This window comes from Euprymna scolopes, chromosome 6, assembly GCF_053919585.1.
Source record: "Euprymna scolopes isolate OS-2025 chromosome 6, ASM5391958v1, whole genome shotgun sequence".
Taxonomy (NCBI): Eukaryota; Metazoa; Mollusca; class Cephalopoda; order Sepiida; family Sepiolidae; genus Euprymna; species Euprymna scolopes.
The window spans coordinates 162,247,216-162,270,690 of record NC_136487.1 but is presented as its reverse complement, the minus strand read 5'-3'; the positions used below and the strand labels follow the sequence as shown (position 1 = coordinate 162,270,690).

At 37.5% G+C, this 23,475-nt stretch overlaps 3 non-coding genes across 3 annotated transcripts; 1 reads left to right on the top strand and 2 right to left on the bottom strand.

Moving 5' to 3' along the window:
* Positions 1 to 2,393: 2,393 nt before the first annotated feature.
* On the bottom strand, positions 2,394 to 2,464 carry Trnag-gcc (transfer RNA glycine (anticodon GCC)). The gene has a single exon. It is a non-coding gene; the product is annotated as a tRNA-Gly (tRNA).
* A 12,852-nt stretch (positions 2,465 to 15,316) lies between these two features.
* Positions 15,317 to 15,387, bottom strand: Trnag-gcc (transfer RNA glycine (anticodon GCC)). Its single transcript has one exon. It is a non-coding gene; the product is annotated as a tRNA-Gly (tRNA).
* Positions 15,388 to 16,646: 1,259 nt separating this feature from the next.
* Trnag-gcc (transfer RNA glycine (anticodon GCC)) lies at positions 16,647 to 16,717 on the top strand. Its single transcript has one exon. It is a non-coding gene; the product is annotated as a tRNA-Gly (tRNA).
* The last annotated feature ends 6,758 nt before the right edge of the window (positions 16,718 to 23,475 follow it).

The following is a 23,475-nucleotide window of genomic DNA, read 5'->3' as shown; positions in this document are numbered from 1 at the left end:
ATTGATCAAAGCTGATTGGTTCTGGACGGATGCCGAGAAGATACTGTTAGCTTGGAATTAGTTTCGTTTTTTATACGAAAAAGCAAAATCAACACGTGAGAAGCCAAAATAGCAATAATTTTGTAAAAGTCGACGTAAATAAATCTAGAGACGACCCACGTTCCCAAATCCTAGATATTATTATATAGGGGGTATATAAACAGTTTTAAGCGATAGTAACGACCCCGGGAGCGTGTGCGAAAGAAGCCTTTGCGGGACATACACAAAATGGTCACACACATTTTGCCTTGTATATATATATAGACTAGCGAGGGGTACCCGGCGTTGCCCGGGTGTTTGTAGGTGTGTGTGAAAAAAAACGCGCAGTTGGAAAATAGTAAAGTATGAAAAAAAAAAAACAGGTGCTCGTTTTTGATTGACGTGACGGCGATAGGTATTCAGCAGTCAGCATTTTGTGCAGGACAGTTTTGAATGAGGTCAATAAATCGGTTTGTTTGTTTTCAAAAACCCGCTCCCCCGTCTGATATGACGTAGTCGACAAACGTTCACTGGCTCTGGGCCTGTTATTAGTCGAGTTTCGCTTTTTGTTTATACCGAAAACCGAATGTAACGCGTGCCCATGCGGGAAATGTCGAATAATTAACGTTTGAAAGTCAATAAAATTAAATAGACAGGCGAGCTCCGTGGTTAAGTGTGAAATATTACAATTTATAGATGATATAAAAAGTTTTAAGAAGTTGTGAACCGAGCGAGCCCTTCTCTGAAAGAAGCCTTTTGTGGACATCGAGGAAAAGCGTATATACATACATACATACATACATACATTTTCGCTTTTATATATATAAATTAATAGATTAATGTTTCAGTAGTGGCTAAGTGATTTCAAAATTGCTAGATTTGTATTGTGCCTTATGTTTGCATTGGAGAATCAGCTCGCTTTTAATATTGATTACATTCTTATAAATAGTGATCGTTTTTTTTGTTTGTTTGTTTGTTTTTTTCCGGACAACTCCCATGACAACTCCCATTGACAACCCGACCTACAACGACATCCCTAATAATTCATTCAGTTCTTACCCTGACCATAACAACTATAGAATCCACAACACCAGCAACAGTAACCAGATTGCACCTAAAACATACACATACTTCCATTTTAATAAAGCTAAGAATTTCTAACCATGCCTCATCATTTAATAATATAAACGGAAATAGTAACTGGGAAACTTCTTTAACTACTCTTATAAAAAAAAAAAAAAAGATCTAAGAATATTCTTTTCTCAATTAAGCGGGATATTATCAGTAAATCCCAATCATATACCCCTGGCTCCAAATTTTGTAACCTGTGCTTATCTGAAGCAGTTAGGATAATAACTTTTCCTCAATGCAAGAATGTAATAAATGCATTATACAATGAATTATTGTATAATTTTTTCATACAAACATTATTGGCTACATATGTGCATACATGCTTAAGCTGTGATTTTATTTTAAATCCAGCATCATCAGATCTCTAGACTCACTGGTTTCAAATGCGAATCACACAACACACACGCACACACACACACACACACACACACACACACACACACACACACACACAAAGAATGAAATTGTGTAAGGTTAAGGAGAGAGAACACACGGATGGACACACACACGAACACACACACATACATGCATGTGTGTGTGTGTGTGTGTGTGTGTGTGTGTGTGTGTGTGTGTGTGTGTGTGTGTGTGTGTGTGTGTGTGTTTTACACGAACTATTTTATTAAAAACTTTACACCGATCTGGTCATGTAGGATTTCGGGTAGAACTCACCTGCTAGAAGCATCGATTCTTCAGCATCATCTGGTAGACATACATACGGCATTTCTTTTTATTCTATTTTTTTACATAGGCATCACCACTTATCAAGGCCAAGAGGCCACTCGAGGATGAGGGTTAAAGAGTGTACAGTAGAAATTGGACAATATAGTAACCGTTAGTAATGGAGATTCGGTAAATTTGTTAACTTATATGGAACGGCTCATCAAAAACTTGTTTACGTTAGACTTGAAGACAACCATATTGTAGTCAGCTGGAAAGCAGAAAAACGGAAGACATTCCATAGACGTGCAGTTCTAAGAAACAAGTTTTGCTCATGGAATCTACGCTTAGGTTTAGGCACAGATAAAGAGTGGGGGAAATTAGTGATATTATTTTATGCTAGATGGGTGTTTCTTTTGAAAGTTTGGCGATGGGGGATCATAGAATGGAGATCAGCCGAGCACCTGCCATGAAAATAAAGATAAAGCAGAGACAAACTCGCAACATCTCTTCTGTGAGAAAGCGGTCGCATACATTCGCAATTTACAACTTTTTAAACTATAAAAATTTTTAGCTCCAAAATTAACTGCATCGGCCGGGAATCGAACCCGGGCCGCCCGCGTGGCAGGCGAGCATTCTACCACTGAACCACCGATGCGCTACACGAAAAAAAAACAACAGAACAAATTTTATATGAAGAGTAGAGAAAACGCTTGGGAATAAATAATGTTGAGGTATATGTTATCATTAAATGGGTCAATTTACAACTTCTTAACACACGAAATACCAAGTGAATTCCCATATGGCGATATAAATGCATAAGTCATAAAACGAAAGGAAAAGGATAGGACTAGAAAAGGTGGGGGAGGAGAAGCCGTCTGAAGCAAGTACTCGTGTCACAAGTTTCTTATCAAAATTGCTGTGTTTTTTAGTGTTTTCTTTTCCTTCTTGACGTGCGTTCGTTGCTTGTTTCCAAATTCAAAATGGATATTTTTATGTTACCAGTTTTGTATTTATAAGATTAGGATTTATTCATTTGACTACTTATCACCCCTACTATTATTAGTACGTTATATATTTACATTCTTAAAGCTGAATGTGTGTGTGTGTGTGTGTGTGTGTGTGTGTGTGTGTGTGTGTGTGTGTGTGTGTGTGTGTGTGTGTGTGTGTGTGTGTGTGTGTGTGTGTGTGTGTGTGTGTGTGTGTGTGTGTGGTCACGAATAGGCTCCTATATGGTTGACTATTTTAAACTCACTCAATATATGTTACTGTGACATAGGCTGACATATTCGGTGAGTTTATAGCAGTACTTTGTATAATTTTTTAGTTTGAACTCATTTCCCCAAACTTATCGTATTCAACAACGAGCACGCTGCTATTTTTCTTTTTCAAATATATCGATAACACTGTATGATTTTCGAAAGATTCAACGTTTTAAAGTGAGTAATAAAACCACTAAAAACATTTGCAGGTAGGTAGAGGACTCGTAAAAATCAATTGATTTCATTACGTAAAAAAAAAAAATGGCTGTCTAGAAGCGTGCCGGCGCTTTGTAAACACTGGTTTTTGAAAGATAAAAAATAATATTTCTATTACTTTTTATACAACTTGAATAGTTTATTTTGGAAGTATAATCCATCAAGAAAATAAACAAACCACCTTTAAATGAGAAATTACGATTTCTTTTATATGTTATTCACAGTTTCGTGTTGGGGGTGTCAAAAATTCCCCAAAAATTCTGATACACCTAATGAATCTCACAGGTAAAGAATTCGTTTTTATAACAGGAATAGGCTAGCCAAATTAATTAAGAATAGGAAACTAGATCTAATATCTGTAACATGTCTTCTTCTTGAGATTAAAGGGTGGTGTTTGATAATGTGGTCGTTGTTTAATAGTATTCTTCTTCTTCTTCTTCTCCTTCTTCTTTTTCTTCTTCTCCTTCTCCTTTTTCTTCTTCTTTTTCTTTTTCTTCTTCTTTTGTTTCTTCTTCTTCCTCTTTTTTATCTTCTTCTTCTCCTTTTTTCTTCTTCTTTTTATCTTCTCCTTTCCCTTCTTTTTTCTTCTTCTTCTTCTTTGTATAAATATTTTGACCCCTTTCTTTACTTAAAAATTCACCAAAAATCAAGAAAATAACCAATTTTCTTGGCCTTCGGCTCAAGATCAAAGTGTAGTATCTGTTCTTTAGATCCACACTTCAATTTCTTGTTCTCTGTCAGTGGAGGAGAAATCCTTCACGACTGAGACACTTTTTATTGTTGTTCCTTTTCTCCACATTAGAAAACGACCCTGGTGTCTAACTCTGTCCCGTGGGGAGGCATTGTAAATAGAAAATAATCAATTTTGATGAATTTTTTTGTTTTAATTTTCTTCCTTTGAAGATTGTAACACTGGGTATGGGGCAGCCAAACCAGCTACCAACATTGCCCTGTTTTTTATTGAAACCAACCGAGAGCTCTTTTTAGTATCCTCGTTGTTCCCTTAAGTGCAATTGTCTGGATCTCTTTTGCACTTGATTCACCAGGAATATTAGTTAGGTAGGATTACGGGCTTTTCTTCATAAGCCCTGTGGCACCTATATTAACTGGTATGATTGATATCTCACTAAGATTCCAGTTTCTTTTCATATCAGGCATATCAAATTATGATCACGGAATATAATGAACCTATCATTTTTATTTGAATTTTAATCGAAATGCATTATTTTGTTTAAACAAAAATACCTTTATTAACGTTAAGAGAGAGTAATGGAGAGTAGATAATGCATGTGGATGCGTTATCGGCAGCTCCAGTAACTCTCACTTCTTTTTTGTCCTTCAGTCCCCATTTCCAATGAGTGATTTTTCTGACAAAGGGTGAAGAAAAAGCTGCTTTCTAGGTCGGTAGTACTTTCTAAACAGTAACCTGAGATGTCGGAAAATTTCTGTTTCTATGTCTATCCTTGTGGTCATGTCACTAGTAAGGGTGCTGGAGGTAAACGTTTCATCTGGGCTGACGTTCTCCGCCTGATAGTCAGGGACCCGAACCTTGGATTAACCACTAAGGAGGCTGTCCTATCAACAGGTGCAAAGTACCGGGGCTGCTGTATTGCTATTTGGTGAATGGATTCTGGACCATACAGTAGTTTCTGGTAGGGCCTCTCGATGCCATACTAGTGGGTAATTGTTACGGCTTTACCTTATCATGTGCCACAAAAAAAAAAAAAAAATTTCTTGTCTTTTTCTCTTATTTTCCCTCTCTGTCCTGCTCCAACCAAGTCTACCGACCTGCTCCACAAACCCCAAAACCTCCATCATGACAAATCTCCAAAAAAGAAACATGAATAAACCTAGAACCCCATCCACCAACGTAGACCCCTACTACCAAGTCTCCTTCTCCAACATCAGGGGTCTATGTTCCAACCTTCCAGAGGTTGAAATACAATTACAGGAGATGAAACCGAACATAATCTTTCTCAGTGAAACTGGCATAGGGCCAACCACTTCTCTAGACGAATTCATAATTAAAGGATACTCTAACTTAACATCTAAATCTGACCCCCAAGATCGCCATGGGCATGGAATATGTGCCTACATCAAAGATGGCTTTCCATGTGGTAGGGATATCTCCAGAGAAGACCCTAATTTACCTTATATGTGCTTTCGGGCTGCACTAGCTTACACCACTGCATTTATATTTGCCCTCTATTGTGGGGTTACTATCTTTAAGAACATATCTGAGAAAATTGACCACATCCTGTCTGCTCATCCTTCAGATACCATTCACATTTGCGGTGACTTCAATGCCCATAATGTGGAATGGCTGACCCACTCAAATAAAACCGATAACGAGGGGAGGTTTTGTCATGATTTTGCCATTGCCTATGACCTCACTCAGATGGTTCAGGCACCCACCCGTGTGCCCGATACACCCGGTCAATATGCAAGCCTTTTCCTCACAACTTCCCCTGTGTTCACGTTCCGTTCTATCTGCTCTGGGATCCTCTGACCACTCTGTTGTAGCAGTTAAGATAAAAATGAAATTTAATAAGTCTTCAGACGTACCTCTCCACCGTACTGTATATCGATACTCTATGGCTGACTGGGATAGCTTCCGTACATTCATATCTGACCTACCTCTGCATTCCATGTTTAAAAAGAATGTGTCCTCTATAGTATCAGACCTGACCGAATGGTTAATTGTAGGCATAGACCGATTCATACCATCTAAAAAATTCCAACAAAAACCTAACAGCCAGCCATGGTCCTCCCCTGAATGTGCTGCTGCCACTGCGCACAGAAATCACTTTTTCCATAGCTACCAACGTAATAGATGTACTGAGACTAAAACTGCTTTCACGAACGCCAGCAACCACTGTAAAAGAGTAATAAAAAATGCAAGAGAGCTATATGCTCAGTCTGTTAAATCCAAAGTAGCTGAGCAGCGGCTTGGTTCCCGCCAGTTCTGGCAAATAGCAAACAGGATCTTGAACAGAAGTGTGCGTTCTATCCCAATTATCATCAATGGACCTGAGGTCATCTCGTCAACATCAGACAGGGCCAGACTATTTGCCAAGAACTTTACAGCTAATTTTACCCTATGCGACAATGACCATCCACTCCCTGTATTTCCTCCTATAACAGACAACACGCTATGCAACATACAAATATCTGTGTGTGAGGTCACCAAGCTAATCAAGAACCTTGATTCCAGTAAAGCGACTGGTCCTGACGGCATTCCAGTTATAGTGCTGAAAAAGCTCCAACCAGAACTTGCCCCCATACTTACAAAACTGTTTAAGTGTTGCCTTAAGGAGAAGTGCTTTCCAACACCCTGGAAAACCTCCTCAGTATGCCCTGTATTTAAGAATTCAAGTGAAAAGTCATCTTCCTCTCAGTACCGACCAATACGTCTCCTGTGTGTCATGAGTAAATTGTTGGAATCCATATTAAATAAAGAAGTAGTCAACCACCTCAACAGAAACAACCTTCTTAGTGACATGCAATATGGTTTCCGCTCTGCAAGATCTACCGCAGATGTGCTAACGGTTATATCACATAGGATTAGTGAAAGGTTTCCTTTCTAGGGCAATTGCTCTTGACATATCGAAGGCCTTCGATAAGGTATGGCATAAGGGCCTACTTCACAAGATTTCCAGCTACAGTATTACTGGAAATGTCTTCTCAATTATTAAATCATTTCTCTCCGATAGGTTCATAAGAGTAGTGGTTGATGGGCAGAAATCAGAGGCCCACAGTATTAATGCTGGAGTCCCCCAGGGATCCATCCTGGGCCCAACTCTCTTCCTGATCTACATCAATGATCTCCCAGAACACATACTTAAATCATTCGTTGACATCTATGCTGATGACATGACCATCTATGGCAACACATCAAAGGCCGTAAATGACAAAGTTCTCTCTAATTCTCTCTCCTCTGATCTTGAGCACGAGGTACAATGGCGGAAGAGGTGGCTGGTCACTTTTAATGCATCCAAAACCAAGCTTCTATCTTTACATCATCAACACTCTGATCCCCATCTGGCATCAATTGAAAAGGATGGCTCTCGTCTTGTAGTGGCTCCATGTTCTGACAAGCTTCTGGGTTTGACCTTTACTCTTGATCTGAAATGAAACACGTACATCAAATCTGTTGCCAGGGACGCTGGGAAAATGGTGGGATCCTTCTACCGCTCCAGAAGATATCTCATTACTGATGCAATTCTCTATCTGTATAAAAGCCAAGTACGTCCAAGGATGGAATACTGCTGCCACATCTTGGCAGGAGTCGCTAAAAACAGCCTATCCTGCTTTGACAGAGTACAAAATAGACTTCGTGGTTTAGTGAGGAATGCCCTTTTCTCTTCCCTGCAACCGCTCTCCCACAGAAGAGACGTTGCAAGCCTGTCTTTGTTTTATCGCTATTTCCATGGCAGGTGCTCGTCTGACTCCAATCCCTTGTCCCCCCCTTGCCAATCTTTCACGAGAAACATCCGTCTGGCTGAAACTACTGTCAACAATTTTCCCCACTCTTTATCTGTGCCTAAATCCAAACGTAGATTCCATGAGCAAAGCTTCTTTCTTAGAACTGCATGACAGTGGAACTCTCTGCCGTTTGCCTGTTTCCCACCTGACTACAACTTGGACGTCTTCAAGTCCAACATAAACAAACTCCTGACAAACCGCCCCCTTAAGTAAGACACTCTATCAAAACCCCCAATACTAATGATTAATACAATGCTATCTCATTGATTACTGTACACGCAATAACCCTTATCCCTGAGTGGCCTTCGGGCCTTGATAAGTGGTGAATTCCATGTAAAAAAAAAAAAAAAAGTTATGATTTTCAGTAATAAAAAAATGAATAAATTTTTTTTTGCTTTTTTTTTGTGAAAATAAAGCATCGTAAATTATAATATTTTTTTTTTCAGGAAAATTACGAAAAAAGCCACTATAGTGACTCAAGCACAGAGTCACTATTTTATAAGGGTGTGAGTCAGTGTTCACTAATTCGCAATCAAGATCTACCAGTTTATAAGACCGAGGTTGCAGGTGAAGGAATCTCAAGAAGTCGAGAGTAGTAGAGTATCCATGGGATCGTAAAAACTAAATTTAACGTAATCTCTGATTTGCAAAAGGCTTCCATTAAACCAAATCCTCAAACATATAAAAGAAAAAATATGTGAATAACTTCGGAAAAATGACGACACTTGACAAATAACTCGAGATCGTTGTATTGAAATAAAATAACTACATTTATTTATGAGTTTAAGAAAAATTAATTCAAATCGTATCAACGTTAAGGTTTTTGCAACGAGTGTTCGTTAGGGAGGCTTAGCTAAATCAGTTAACTGTTAGCTAAATGAGTTAGCTAAATGAGTTAGCTAAATGAGTTAGTTAAATGAGTTAGTTAAATGAGTTAGTTAAAAGTAGTTAGCTAAATGAGTTAGCTAAAAAGTTAGCTAAATGAGTTAGTTAAATGAGTTAGCTAAAGGAGTTAGCTAAATGAGTTAGCTAAATTAGTTAGTTAAACGTAGTTAGCTACGTGAGTTAGCTAAATGAATTAGTTTAAAGTAGTTAGCTAAATGAGTTAGTTAAATGAGTTAGCTAAATGAGTTAGCTAAATGAGTTAGTTAAAAGTAGTTTGCTAAATGAGTTAGCTAAATGAGTTAGTTAAAAGTAGTTAGCTAAATGAGTTAGTTAAATGAGTTAGCTAAATGAGTTAGTTAAAAGTAGTTTGCTAAATGAGTTAGTTAAAAGTAGTTAGCTAAATGAGCTAGTTAAATGAGTTAGCTAAATGTGTTAGTTAAATGAGTTTGTTAAAAGTAGTTAGCTAAATGAGTTAGCTAAATAAGTAAGTTTAATGGGTTAGTTAAAAGTAGTTAGCTAAATGAGTTAGTTAAATGAGTTAGTAAAAGTAGTTAGCTAAATGAGTTAGCTAAATGAGTTAGTTAAAAGTAGTTAGCTAAATGAGTTTGTTAAAAGTAGTTAGCTATATGAGTTAGTTAAATGAGTTAGCTAAATGAGTTAGTTAAAAGTAGTTAGCTAAATGAGTTAGTTAAATGAGTTAACTAAATGAGTTAGTTAAAAGTAGTTAGCTAAATGAGTTAGTTAAATGAGTTAGCTAAATGAGTTAGTTAAATGAGTTACCCAAATGAGTTAGCTAAATGAGTTAGTTAAAAGTAGTTAGCTAAATGAGTTAGTTAAATGAGCTAGCTAAATAAGTTAGTTAAAAGTAGTTAGCTAAATGAGTTAGCTAAATGAGTTAGTTAAAAATAGTTAGCTAAATGAGTTAGCTAAATGAGTTAGTTTAAAGTAGTTAGCTAAATGAGTTAGTTAAATGAGTTAGTTAAATGAGTTAGTTAAAATTAGTTAGCTAAATGAGTTAGCTAAATGAGTTAGTTAAAACTAGTTAGCTAAATGAGTTAGCTAAATGAGTTAGCTAAATCAGTTAGTTAAATGAGTTAGTTAAATGAGTTCGTTAAATGAGTTAGCTAAATGAGTTAGCTAAAAGTAGTTAGCTAAAAGTAGTTAGCTAAATGAGTGAAAAATGGCATGAAGTTTAATATTACTGATTTTTATGAACCGAAGGACACACGCAGTTATTTTTTGGAGGAAAAAAAAAAGTCATTAAACCATGTAAACGTCATGCATGCACGTAAGAAAACAGTAGTTTGAAATAGTATTGGTAAAAAGAAGAAATAATTCTCGTTCGCTGTGGTAATTTTTCAGGATGTGAATTTAAGGTTCATTTGCTTGGCGCGCAAATTCAAGACAGAGAATTTTAGCGCATTCCAAGGCGGAGTTACTTTTGCTCCAGTCTCGGAGAAAATAAGAGAAGAAACTGGAATAAAACTAAACTGAACTTATTTGATTTTCGCAAGCAAAACCTTATATACAAGTGTTCTGCGCATGGAGCCCAATGTAGTTCCTTATCGTGTGTGTGCGGTTGGGCAAATTACAACATTGTATTCCTGCGCGTTCTGATATCCATCGGCGTTGAAACGGTGATTGCTATGAAAATGTCTCTGCCGAAGATTTGTTCTGGTCATATGTAGCGGTCGCTACACTCCTAAAGTCTGTATTAATGAAATCGATATAACTTGAAGAAAAATAGATTTCTCAAACTACAGATATTATGATTAAATAAAGCATTACTTATTTAATATTTTCACACAAAAAAATTATAATTGCAAAAAATATTTCCTGTTTTTTTTTAAGCTTATATTTTTAACCTAAGTTTTATATGTAAGATTCTAATATTTTCCTTGCCTGAATGAATGCATAATTTTCAGCGTAACATAATTTTTATATGATCTTTAAAAATAATAAGAAATATAAAAATTTAAAAGCAGGAACATAAAAAAATAATTAAATTAAAAATGGTAAAAATTATACAAACGTTCACGATATCAATCTACGGATGCACGGCAGAGAAAAAAGAAAGAAAACCAGTCGGTTTTGCACCCCCTACCCCCCTTCAACTACCTCAGACCCGATTTTCAGACAGCCTTTTGACTTCCTGCCATTTTAGGCTTTCGTAAAATCCATACTTAGACGACTTTGTTTGTTTTGTTTGTGTGGAGCCAGAATCTCCCCCTTTTGGGAGCTAATTAAGCTAATGAAGTGGAGGTATGTGAGGCCAAGGTTGATTATGTGAAACGTATGGATAGAGAAAGGGCAGAGGAACTAGCTAGGAAGAAAATGCATGGAAGGTTCTTCCAGGATATAGCAGAAGTGGCTGATGAAAGATCATGGCAATGGCTTAAAGCTGGCTATCTAGCTAAAAGTACTGAAGCTTTTGTTTGTGCAGCACAAGAGCAGGCATTAGGAACATGATTGTTCAAAAAAGTGGTTCTAGGAGAGGAAATTGCTGCAAAATGCCGGATTTGTGGTAAGACCTCAGAGTCAATTGCGCACCTTGCAACAGGATGTAGTGGATTGGCCCAGAGAGAGTACCACAAAAAAAACACGATTGCATAGGACTCTGCATATATTGGGAGGTCTGGAATAAGATTGGGGTGAAAGTGTGCTGGAAAGTAGTTTGAGGAGGTGCCTGATGAAGTGAGAACAAGTGAGGATAGCAAGATAGCGGTATGGTGGGATAAAAGTGTCGTAACGACCAAGCAATTGGAACATAATCGTCCAGATTTGGTCATCATTGACAAGGTCTCAAAAAACTGGCAGATTGTAGACTTCTCAGTACCCTGGGACAGGAATTTTATTGAGAAGGAGAACAAGAAGTGGAGCAATTATGCTCCACTGGTCTTGAAGATAAGGTGTATACACAGGGTTAAAACACAAATACTCCCAATCGTAGTAGGTACGCTAGGAATAGTATCAAGTCATCTGGAAGGACAATTGAAAAAACTATGAATCCTCAATGTTTAAGCAGCCTTCAGACTTCTGCTATTGCAGGTACCACCAACATTCTTAGGAAAACCCTTGATCTTTGATGCTCCTGGTTTGGAGCCGGGATTGAGAGAAATCCTCTGGAAATGAATCCCATCCCTTTTCAGGGAGACGTTGATAAACGAAATCAGAATTATTATTATTATTTACTCAAATAGGAGTAGTCACACAGGTTATCATCAAAGATTTCTCTTTGAGAACACCTTGTGTTGTTCTCTTGAGTCTGAATGATAACAAGTCTCCACAAACTTCTAGTACTATCCCTTTCTTTCGATAACCTTTGCAAAAGAATTTGCATTATCGCAACAGCCGCTTACCATTGATTTCTAGTTTCTGCAGTTTTCATCATTATATCCGTTGTATCTTCTCAACCATTCTTCTAATTCCAATCTCTCACATGCTTTTTTCAAAGTTTTTCGGTATTGTTCCTAGTACTCCTACTATTTGTGGTGTAATCTTGACTTTCTTCATTTTCTAGACCCCTTTCAGCTCTCTGGCCAGTTCAGTGTATTTGCTCTGTTTCTTCCTCTCCTTGATCTTCAGATTGTCTGCTGGAATGGCAAAATCTACAATCTGTGAGGACATTTCCTTTTTGATAACTAATATAATATCCGGTCTTCTTGCTTGGATGAGTTTATCCGTTTGTCTATGACGAAAAACACTCGTCTAGCTGGCAACACTATTAATAATTTCCCCCCACTCTTTATCTGTGCCTATACCTAAACGTAGATTCCATGAACAAAGTTCCTTTCTTAGAACTGGGTGAAACAGAGCTGAAAGGGAAAAGATAACGAAATACCAAGGTCGTATGTACGACATGAAAAGTGCCATCATTCCAGTAATTATATGATCAACCTGACTCATGAAAAAGAATCTCAAAAACTACCTGGCAAATATACTCAGTGAAAGAGAGGTTCAAATAATTCCATTTAAAGACACGATTAGAATGTACAAAAAATGCTCTCGGTTGGAATGTATAAGATAGCGGGGGAATGTCTGGCATCCAGTAAGATGCCCCATCCCCAATTAAAACAAAATGAGAAAAAAAGGAAAGAGAAACACTCGACATTGTCACTTTAAAGTAAAAAAAATAGAACTTAAACAACTAAGGAAAGGCGCGTCGAAGAGAATTGAACAAATAAACATAACAAATGTTACATTTACCTTTTAAGTCATTAGTTTCAATAACGTGGGTTTTCGTTCATAAATTCAAAACAAATTTTCAACATTGTTCACAAATACCGTTGGGCTTAGATGATCAAGTATTGAGGTCTTATAATTTAATATTAATTGAACATCGAATAAAATCCAAAATGTGTAGCGAATCGATATTTCACAATCAAATTTGCTATATACGTTCAAATGGAAATAACTCAATCAAAATTATTTCAAGTTTTAAAATAGACGCTAGATCTAAACAAACATCGTTCCGCACACGCAAATGATGGCGGAATGTTCATTGTGTGCTTCGTCCCAAAGTCATTTGAATTCTACGCGGACTAGTTTCTGTTTTCTCGTGTATAGGTATGTTTTAATTATAAATACAGTACACGAGAAAAATCAAATCATTTCAGTGAGAAACATCTGTCCTCCTAACTCTATTACGAGATTTAAAAATTATTTAACAAGAAATACGTATGCTGAGGCGATTCTCACGCCAATTGATAAATAAATTCATTTCCGGTTTTATAATTCTTGGCAAATCCTCATGCATTCAAGATCAAAGTGTAGTATCTGTTCTTCGGATGCTGCACTTCATTTTCTTGTTCTCTTTCGGTGGAGGAGAAATCCTTCACGACTAAGACAATTTTTATTTTTGTACCTTTTCTCCACGTTAAAAAACGACCCTGGTGTCTAACTCTGTCCCGTGGGGAGGCATAGTAAATAGGTACATCTGATAATTTTCAATCGTGGTAGCGTGTGTGCGCTTGTTTCCTTTTTCTCTTGATACTGCACTTTAATCCTAGCGGGCAAAATCACCATAGCACAGCGAGACTTTATTCGAGAAAAGAAAAAGTCCCGTGTAGGCATTAAACTTTTTGTTTCTGTTTTTGTTAAATATTATCATGAGGAATCTTTTCGAGATAAATCTTTTGAGAAACATATATTTTGTATTGCGAATGTTGAAATTCAGAATTGCATAGGGCACTTCCGCTAATGAATTATAGGAGTTGTATCGGACGTTTATTATTTAAACGTGATTATCACGAGAGGCGCCAAATAAAAAGGCGCGAAAAATGAGTTCCCACTTTTGAAGTATTGAATCGACTTGTTTTAATCGTCGTCAATCTAAGGTATCCTTTCCAGCTTTATCCCGACAGAAAGCATATCGGAGATTAGTGCTTTCTGTGGCTGAATCCCTGCTGTGGGGGATTTAGATTAATTCCCAAGTTTTCACTTCTGACGTCGATGTGAAAGACGCGAAATATTCATCTCTATCAAGGGAACTTTCCCATTTTATTTCGGCAGAATGCATATCGGAGACCTATGCTTTCTGTGACATTGTGGGGAGCTTGAGTTCATTGTGTAAGAAATTATTTATTCAGTACAATTTCTAACATGAACTATATTGAACTGTCTACTTTACAATAAAGTGTAATTCGCTGTTCCAAATTCCTGAGTTGCCTCGGTCAAGGAGGATGGATATATGGAGAGGTTTCTACCTGCCCAATCAGCTCGACAAAGCGCATCGCTTATACAAGCACAAACAGAATCGAGAAATCCATTTAAGTTAAGTGACTTAACGTTTGCAAATTTTGTGTCCCTTAGAATTTATCTCCTATGTGAATTTTCTTCACAAGAAATACATGCTTTAATTATGTAAACATTAGATAAACTTATCCAATATGGACCAAATAGGACCGCCATTTTGGATAACTTGTTATTAGTTCATGTTTACATATGTAAAGTTTGTATTTCTCAATACAAAATGTATATTTCTAAAAAGATTTTAACTCGAAAAAAACTCCTCATTTAATAATACTTAATAAAAGCGAAAAACGCTTACACTGAATTTTTCCTCGCAATAAAGTCACGCCATGACTTAGTAAGTTTGACTACTTTTGCCTATTAGCATTAAAGCTTGACGTGGACGGCTGGTCAAATTCTTATCCTGGGCCCCCAAAACTAGCAGTGATTAGAGCATTCATGTAATGATCCGTTCCCTGTTGATTTTGCGGTGGGAGTTTAGTTCTGTGTGCAGTTCTCGGAAGTTTATGCTTCTTGCCTTCTCTCTTTGAGAAGGTGTTAGTTTATTGTTAATTGCCTGCCCCCCCCCCACCGGGAAATACTGCCGGTACTTCCCGGCCACTTTTACACGTCAGAGTTTCCCTCTTCAAGGGCGCTGACTTCCCAATCCCACTTTTCCGACTCTAGTATTAAAGTTCTTGCAGTGGGAAAGAACTAAACAACCAGTTAAATATACGTGGATTAAGGCGGAATGCAACACTTCACACGTTGCAATAGCCTAAACTGCATTAATGGATGCACAGACAACACAATTAAAAATAAAGTATGCGATTTTTTTTTTTTCACCCGAGAATGAAAATAATACACTTCTCTATTTTCGTGCGATTAACTTATTTTTTTCCTGAACAAAAGATTATAATTTAAAAATATACTGCATCGGCCGGGAATCGAACCCGGGCCGCCCGCGTGGCAGGCGAGCATTCTACCACTGAACCACCGATGCTCGACAATGCGAACATCTATTATACATCTACTACACAAATGTACATAGAGAAACTGTGTTGTGCCAATATATTATGCTGAGGAGGCAATTAAAAGTAGTATTTATAAATAAAACCCATGAACTCTCGTCACAAATTCTCAGTACTTGGATCGAAGTAAAGTATGATTTTGCTCGCTCCTATAGAAGAAGAGATGATATATCACGGGTCGCACCAGACGCCCTTAAACGGGAACGCTGACGGGTCCGATCACGGCAGATTTTGTAAACGTAGAATCCCGAAGACGACCACAGTGTGCTTATTCCATACCCCACTGTAATTGTGGCTAGGGTCCATGTTGATTTTGCGCTAGGAGTTTAGTTCTGTGCAGTTGAACTGCACTGCAGTTCTAAGAGGTCCACTCTTCCAGGCATTACCTTCTCTCTTTGATAAAGGGCTAGTTTATTGCTAATCGCCTAAGGCGCTCTCACGAGGTATGCTGAAGAGACTGCCCAGGCACTTTTTGTAGGTCAGAGTACCCCTCGCCCTCCTCGGGGTGGTGACTTCTCAACCCCACTTTCTGATCATTATGTTTAATTTCTTGCAGTAGAAGCGAACTAAACAACCTGCAACGTTTTAATATAATAAAGATCAACGTGTATTTAGTCGTGCAATCGTGCATAGGGGTACAAAGAGGCTGGTGCATTTCTTTGATAAAAGTCTTTTCCCAGGAAAACTGGTTCGTCGCGTGTTGATGCTTCTATCGTTTCCGCATGAGACAGATTTCCTCTTTGTATCTCCCTCCAGGACAGTCGTCTATTCCTATTGGCTGAAACCTCTGGTGACGTTGAGAGAAGAAAGGAAGGGAAAAGTAGAAGAGTAGGGAGAAAGAGAGAAATAAGGGAAGCAATGAAGCAAATTGAAGCATACCGTAGCAGTATCATAGTAGTACCTATTTACTATGCCTCCCCACGGGACAGAGTTAGACACCAGGGTCGTTTTTTAACGTGGAGAAAAGGTACAAAAATAAAAATTGCCTCAGTCGTGAAGGATCTCTCCTCCACCGAAAGAGAACAAGAAAACGAAGTGCAGCATCTGAAGAACAGATACTACACTTTGATCTTGACACCAAAAGGCCAAGATTCAGGAGATAAACCCCATTAATTAAAACGAGGTAATTAATGTTACTTCTAATTGCCTCCTCAGCATAATATATTGGCACAACACAGTTTCTCTATGTACATTTGTGTAGTAGATGTATAATAGATGTTTGCATTGTCGAGCATCGGTGGTTCAGTGGTAGAATGCTCGCCTGCCACGCGGGCGGCCCGGGTTCGATTCCCGGCCGATGCAGTATATTTTTAAATTATAATCTTTTGTTCAGGAAAAAAATAAGTTAATCGCACGAAAATAGAGAAGTGTATTATTTTCATTCTCGGGTGAAAAAAAAAAAATCGCATACTTTATTTTTAATTGTGTTGTCTGTGCATCAGGCTATTGCAACGTGTGAAGTGTTTCATTCCGCCTTAATCCACGTAGATTTAACTGGTTGTTTAGTTCTTTCCCTCTGCAAGAACTTTAATACCAGAGTCGGAAAAGTGGGAATGGGAAGTCAGCGCCCTTGAAGAGGGAAACTTTGACGTGTAAAAAGTGGCCGGGAAGCACCGGCGGTATTCCCCGGTGGGGGCGCCCCCGCCCCAGGCAATTAACAATAAACTAACCCCTTCTCAAAGAGAGAAGGCAAGAAGCATGAACTTCCTAGAACTGCACACAGAACTAAACTCCCACCACAAAATCAACAGAGAACAGATCATTACATGAATGCTCTAATCACTGCTAGTTTTGGGGGCCCAGGATAAGAATTTGACCAGCCGTCCAGCTTTAATTTTTTTTTTTTTTTTTTTACACAGTGGTCACCACTTATCAAGGCCCGGAAGCCACTCAGGAATAAGGGTTATTGCAAGTACATTACGTTAGTGTGAAGATTTGATGAAGTGTTTACTTAAGGGGGCGGTTCATTAGGAATTTGTTAACGTTGGACTTGAACACATCCAAGTTGTAGTCAGGTGGGAAGCAGGCAGACGGAAAAGAGTTCCACAGGCGTGCAGTTCTAGTTGGCAAAGTTACTAAGTAATGGCGTGACTTTATTGCGAGAAAAAAATTCAGTGTAAGCGTTTTTCGCTTTTATTACGTATTATTAATGTCTTCAAGTCCAACGTAAACAAATTCCTGATGAACCGCCCCCCCCTAAGGAGACACTTTTATTAAATTCCCACACTAACGTATACACATGTAATAACCCTTATCCCTGAGTTGCTTCCGGGCCTTGATAAGTGGTGATCACCTTGTAATAAAAAAAAAAGAAGAAAGTGTGTCCAATAAAAAAGAGCCAAATATATTATTTTTATTTCCATAGACAAATATTACATACACACTACACTGAACATGCTAATGTTTCGGAGCAAATTGGTTTATAAAAAACAACTGTTCCTCATCACGTGAGAAAAATAAAGTTTATATCTTCTATTCAAAGCATCTTCTTCTTAAATTAAGATTGGATTAGGCCCTTGCTAATGAAACCAGGGATGGCTTCTGTCGCCGGGTTCGAATCTATCGACTAGTGTTAATCGTGACACCCTGCACTAATGATTCCCGAAAGGATGAAACACTAGTGTCTGTAGGTATTTGATAATTAGTAAATAACTCTCTCTCTCTCTCTCTCTCTCTCTCTCTCTCTCTCTCTCTCTCTCTCTCTCTCTCTCTCTGCTCCGTCACACAAAATCGTGTAAATTCAGAATCCAACCTAATTTTAAAAAATAAAGAAAAGTTTTTCTGGTATATATATATATACATAATATCATCTCCATCCAAAAATCACGTAAATTGATTACGTAGCTGTTTTTTAGGGGGGGCGGTAAGAAGAAAATCAAATTATATGAGAAAACTAGAACAGTGTATTTTGATCCGACATATTTAATGAGTAAAGAGAAACAACTGAATTGAACTACAGTGATTTTTAAATCAGTTGAACGGAATGTTCACTGTGACACAGTGACACTGTGTACTTCGTCCCAAAGTCATGTGAATTCTACGGGGACTAGTGTTTGTTTTCTTGTGTATAGGTACAGTAAACAGACTAGGGGCGTTGCAATTTCGGTTATAAATACAGTACGCGGGAAAAATCAAATCATTCTTTTAGTGAGAAACAGCTGTTCTCCTAACTCTATCACACGATGTAAAAATTATTTACCAGGAAATACGCAAGCTGAGGTGATTCACGCCAATTGATAAATACCTTACCAAGGTCTTTTATGCAAGTAGCATTGACTGACTTTTACTAATTTTTTTTCTTTTTTATCCAGTCTCACCGGCCACGTGACATTCATTAACAATTATCCTCGAGTGGCTTTAGGGATTCGATAGGCATTACACCCCCCCCCCCCGTTATTAAAAACAAATGAATAATCAAATTAATGCCTATACAGAATATTTCCCGCGTTCTTTGAACACGACCTTTAAATATTACCCCGTGTTGGAATTTAGAGTGTATAGAAGATGGGTTTCGGGTGGTTTGGTGGGGGTTGACACCTAGGGTGCCCGGGAGAGTTTATTGTCTTACTGAGGGGGGGGCGATGTTTATAGGAACACTAGATGCACGTTGCAGTCGTTGCACGTTTATTTAGTGCAAAACAGTCAAACCAACTGAACGACCGCCAAATTGAGCACGTGGATGTCGCGTGATTTAAAACTGTTTAGTGTAGAGTACATTTGACCCACAATTTCTTTTTACTACTAACGGCATTTTGCAGCGAAAGGTGTCGACACAGATAAATGGGTGAACGAGCAGGATGAACGCGATAGATAAAAAAAAAAACAATAATAATAAATGAAACAGTCTTTGCGGTTTTGTAAAATCGAGTGTTCGGTTTGTTTTTTATTTTTATTTTTTAATTTGTAGATGAGTCAAAGCCGATCTAAAAATACAGTATTTGTTTACATTGGTGATTTTTTTAATGCCAACGCAGTTCAAGTGAAAACATTATTATGTACTTACGTGTCATGGCGAATCTATCTATCTATATATCTATAAAAGTGAAAATGTGTGTGTGTGTGTGTGTGTGTGTGTGTGTGTGTGTGTGTGTGTGTGTGTGTGTGTGTGTGTGTGTGTGTACAATTCCTTACACAATAACTCTGTCAATTTTCGATCTATATTTATACACATGATGCACATAACGTTATGAACAGTACAAGGAAAACCGGCTGAACTGCTGGTTTAACATAAATCGCAAAAATTATTTCAAAAAATTATCAAGATAAGTTACTCTTCTACCTATCTGGAAAAGCGTTTAATCGTTTCACGTTTCACACACTTTAAAACGTTTAATCGGTTCGAAAGTCATACAGTGTTTATCGATAAGTACGAACAAGAAAAATATTGGCGAGATGATCTCTAAATATGTGAAGTTTGGAAAATGAGTTATAACTAAAAAATTATACAAAATACTGTTAGAAACCCATCGAATATATAAGAAACAGCTGATTTGAGCTTTTGCGACACCACACGTCCCCTGCTCAACAGCTCGGTGAACCCAATGTTGTGTGCCGTAGATTTGTTCTCTATCGTTTCATCTTCTTCTGACCGTATCGTTGCTGTCTCTCACACTTACGGCCGTCAATGGGAGCGCATGGGTTCGCACAAATGAAAACAAAATCAAACACAAGAAACAAAAGGAAAACACAAGATAATACTGACTCCAACACTTTTGTATGCATTTGTAGCAAATAGTTATTTCATGAACAGATTCGCTGTATACGTTCAACGAAAAATAACGCAATTTAAATTATTGAAAGTTTTAAAATAGACGCTAGATCTAAAAGAATACCGATTCATCCAAGCAAACAGATGGCAGAATGTTTACTGCGTGCTTCGTCCCAAAGTCATGTAAATTGTATGGGGATTAATCTTTACTTTTTCGCATATGAGTACAGTAAACAGGTTGGGAGCATTGCAATTTCAATTATAAATGCAGTATGCAGGAAAAAATCAAATCAGTTTTAGTGAGTAAACCGGTCCTCCTAACTCCATCACTAGATGTAAAATTTATTTACCAGGAAATATGTACGCTAAGGATTTGCGCCAAAATACCTTAACAAAGGATTTCTATTTACGCAAATAGCGGCGAATGACTTTCTTTAAATCTTTCCCTTTTATCCAGACATATGGATTTATACGTTAACGTCTACATTAAATCATTTCTAAGCTCTATAAAAAATATAATGGATTATAATTCCATGTTGATGAACATCAACCATTCTGATTTCGTAACGGATGACTGAGTTGACAGTTAATTCTCCACATTTTTTAAATATATAAATGCTGTGTTCGTGTTGATTGCTATTTGTTAAATTTCTTCTTGACTGTTGCATTTTATTTTATTTATTTTTACTATAAAGCAGTTTTATCATATCTAAATGAATATTTAAATGTCATTGATAATACCTCCTTTTAGATATTTGTTGGGCTGTGTGTGTGCATGGGTGACATCTAAATGCTAAAGTCTACATGTCATTGCCATATTCATCAATTCCTGTTAGTTTCTCTCGATCTCCCTAAGCGCTCCTAACATAATCCAAGCCACGATCTGTGTTTCACTGCATCCAGCTCACAACTGTTGTCAAGTGTTCCACTATTCCCTCTTCAACAGTACTGTTAACTCATAGCAACTCTCCAAAATAGTAGAAAACCAAATCTAAATATATCTGCATCTATTGTCTGTCCTTTTGTTACCGACATTGATACACCCTAATTAAAACCCTTCCCTTAGCTCTCTGTTGTCTGCGTTAAGGAACAAATTCCAATCCATTGTCTACTGAAAACCCCTATTTCTTTCACATTTCTTTCCTCTTTTTCCTTTTGGCCGTCGTTAAGAGCGAGAAATATCGTTGGAATTTAAACATTAATTTTTTAACGTTTATATATATATATGATTTACATCAAGTATTGTTTTGTAGCATGATCATGGAGGTGATCCACAGGTCATACGCAAAACAATGGATAAAGAAGAGAGATGTAAAGAAGGCATGCTGGGGTGGTATGATTAAAAGATGGCAGGTGCTCGTCTGAGCTCCAATCCCTTGTCCCCCCCCCTCGCCAATCTTTCACGAGAAACACCTGTCTGGCTGAAACTACTGTCAATAATTTTCTCCACTCTTTATCTGTGCCTAAATCCAAACGTAGATTCCATGAGCAAAGTTTCTTTCTTAGAACTGCACGCCAGTGGAACTCTCTGCCGCTTGCCTGTTTCCCACCTGACTACAACTTGAAGGTCTTCAAGTCCAACATAAACAAACTCCTGACAAACCGCCCCCTTAAGTAAGACACTCTATCAAAACCCCCAATACTAATGATTACTACAATACTATCTCATTGATTACTGTACACGCAATAACCCTTATCCCTGAGTGACCTTCGGGCCTTGATAAGTGGTGACCCCTATGAAAAAAAGAGGAGAGAGAGCAATGAGATCTGTTAGAAGCAGCAGCAGCGATTAATATTGTTTTATGTATCGACTCCTAATTGGCCAAAAATTTAAAATCAACAGTTTTTTTTTCATGTAATATCTAAAGATATTTACTGCAGAAAAAATATAAAAGCAAATACATTTTTCTCCAAATATTTTTCCACGCACAAGTAATTAATGTGGTGAGCTCATTCGTTTTGGTTTTGTTGCTTTCATTATGTTAGAGAGATGATGTAGATTAGAGGGAGGAGGAGACGTAATTTAATGGATTTGACTGAATTGGATTCATGTAGTTATTTGTTACAACCTCTTTTCTCTTTTTTCTTTCTCCCTTCCTTCCCTCTTCTCCTACTCTCTCTCTCTCCCTCTCTTACTTTCTCTCTCTATCTCTTTCTCCTTTTTCCCACTATCTCTCTCTCCAGCTATGTGTTAAGTATTATTAACTAGTTTGATTTGCGCACATAACAATTCAGCCGAGCCATTGATGAAAGACATTCACAAACTAATGTACACTTGTAACGATGTTGCATTCCCGGGTAACACCAATTCACCTTGCTTACAGGCTAAGAATTGGGTGGGGTCTTTGATATGGGGTTTAAGAAATTTATCTTTTTCTCTAAAGTCTAGAATATGTTTTTTATTGCCGACGTAATAAACAGAAAAGAATAGTAAAGTTGACATGGTGACAAAAATCTGCCGTGGTATCTAAGAAATATTGTCATTAGCCCACCTGTTATATTTAAGTGCCAGACTCCCCCTCCCCCCGTGTAAGTGATAGGAATTAAACCCTGAAAGATGATACAGTTTCTTTAACAAAAAAAATAATTTGAATCGAAGAGAAAGAAAGAAAAAGGTGAAAAAGAGAATTAAAGAGAGATATACAGGATGGTCAAAAAGTCAGGTAACATGTTAAAGGTAGAAAAAAACAATATGATCCATTATAATCTCTATTCGTTTAATATCATTTGTTTAAATATTTGAGTGTAATATATAAACTACCCCTCCTGATTTCTGGCTTTGGGGCTATGTAAAGGATAGCGTTTATGGCAAGAAGCCTGATACAATAGCGTCTTTAAAGTTATTTATTGAAGAGGAGATTGCGCGGATATCAGCTGACATGATTACACGTGTTACACAATCAGTAGTTAATCGCTTCCAGCGATTGATAGAGAGAAATGGACAACAATTAACAAAATAAACATATTTCATGTTTGTTTCATTTTATATTTCAATGTATGGTACTTAAATATACGTGTATTGCTAATATCGTTTTTCTTTAAAATGTTACCTGACTTTTTGACCACCCTGTAGTTATGAAAGAGAAAGAAGAGATTCACAAGAAAACAGAAAAGAAAAAGAATATAAAATGATGGGAAAGAGAAAGGAAAGAAGAAATCTCTAAAGAGGAAAACAGCATGATCTCAAGAGATGGGTGGCTGGAATTTGCATTTGATAAAAACCATTGTGTTTTTAGAAATAAGGGATTTGGCTGGTTGGCATTGAAGAGAACGCATCACCCCTTGGCTCTTGCTCAAGGAGCAGAAACCCCCATAAGAGCTAAGTTGAAAGGCTCTTGTTCCTAGCTGGGAA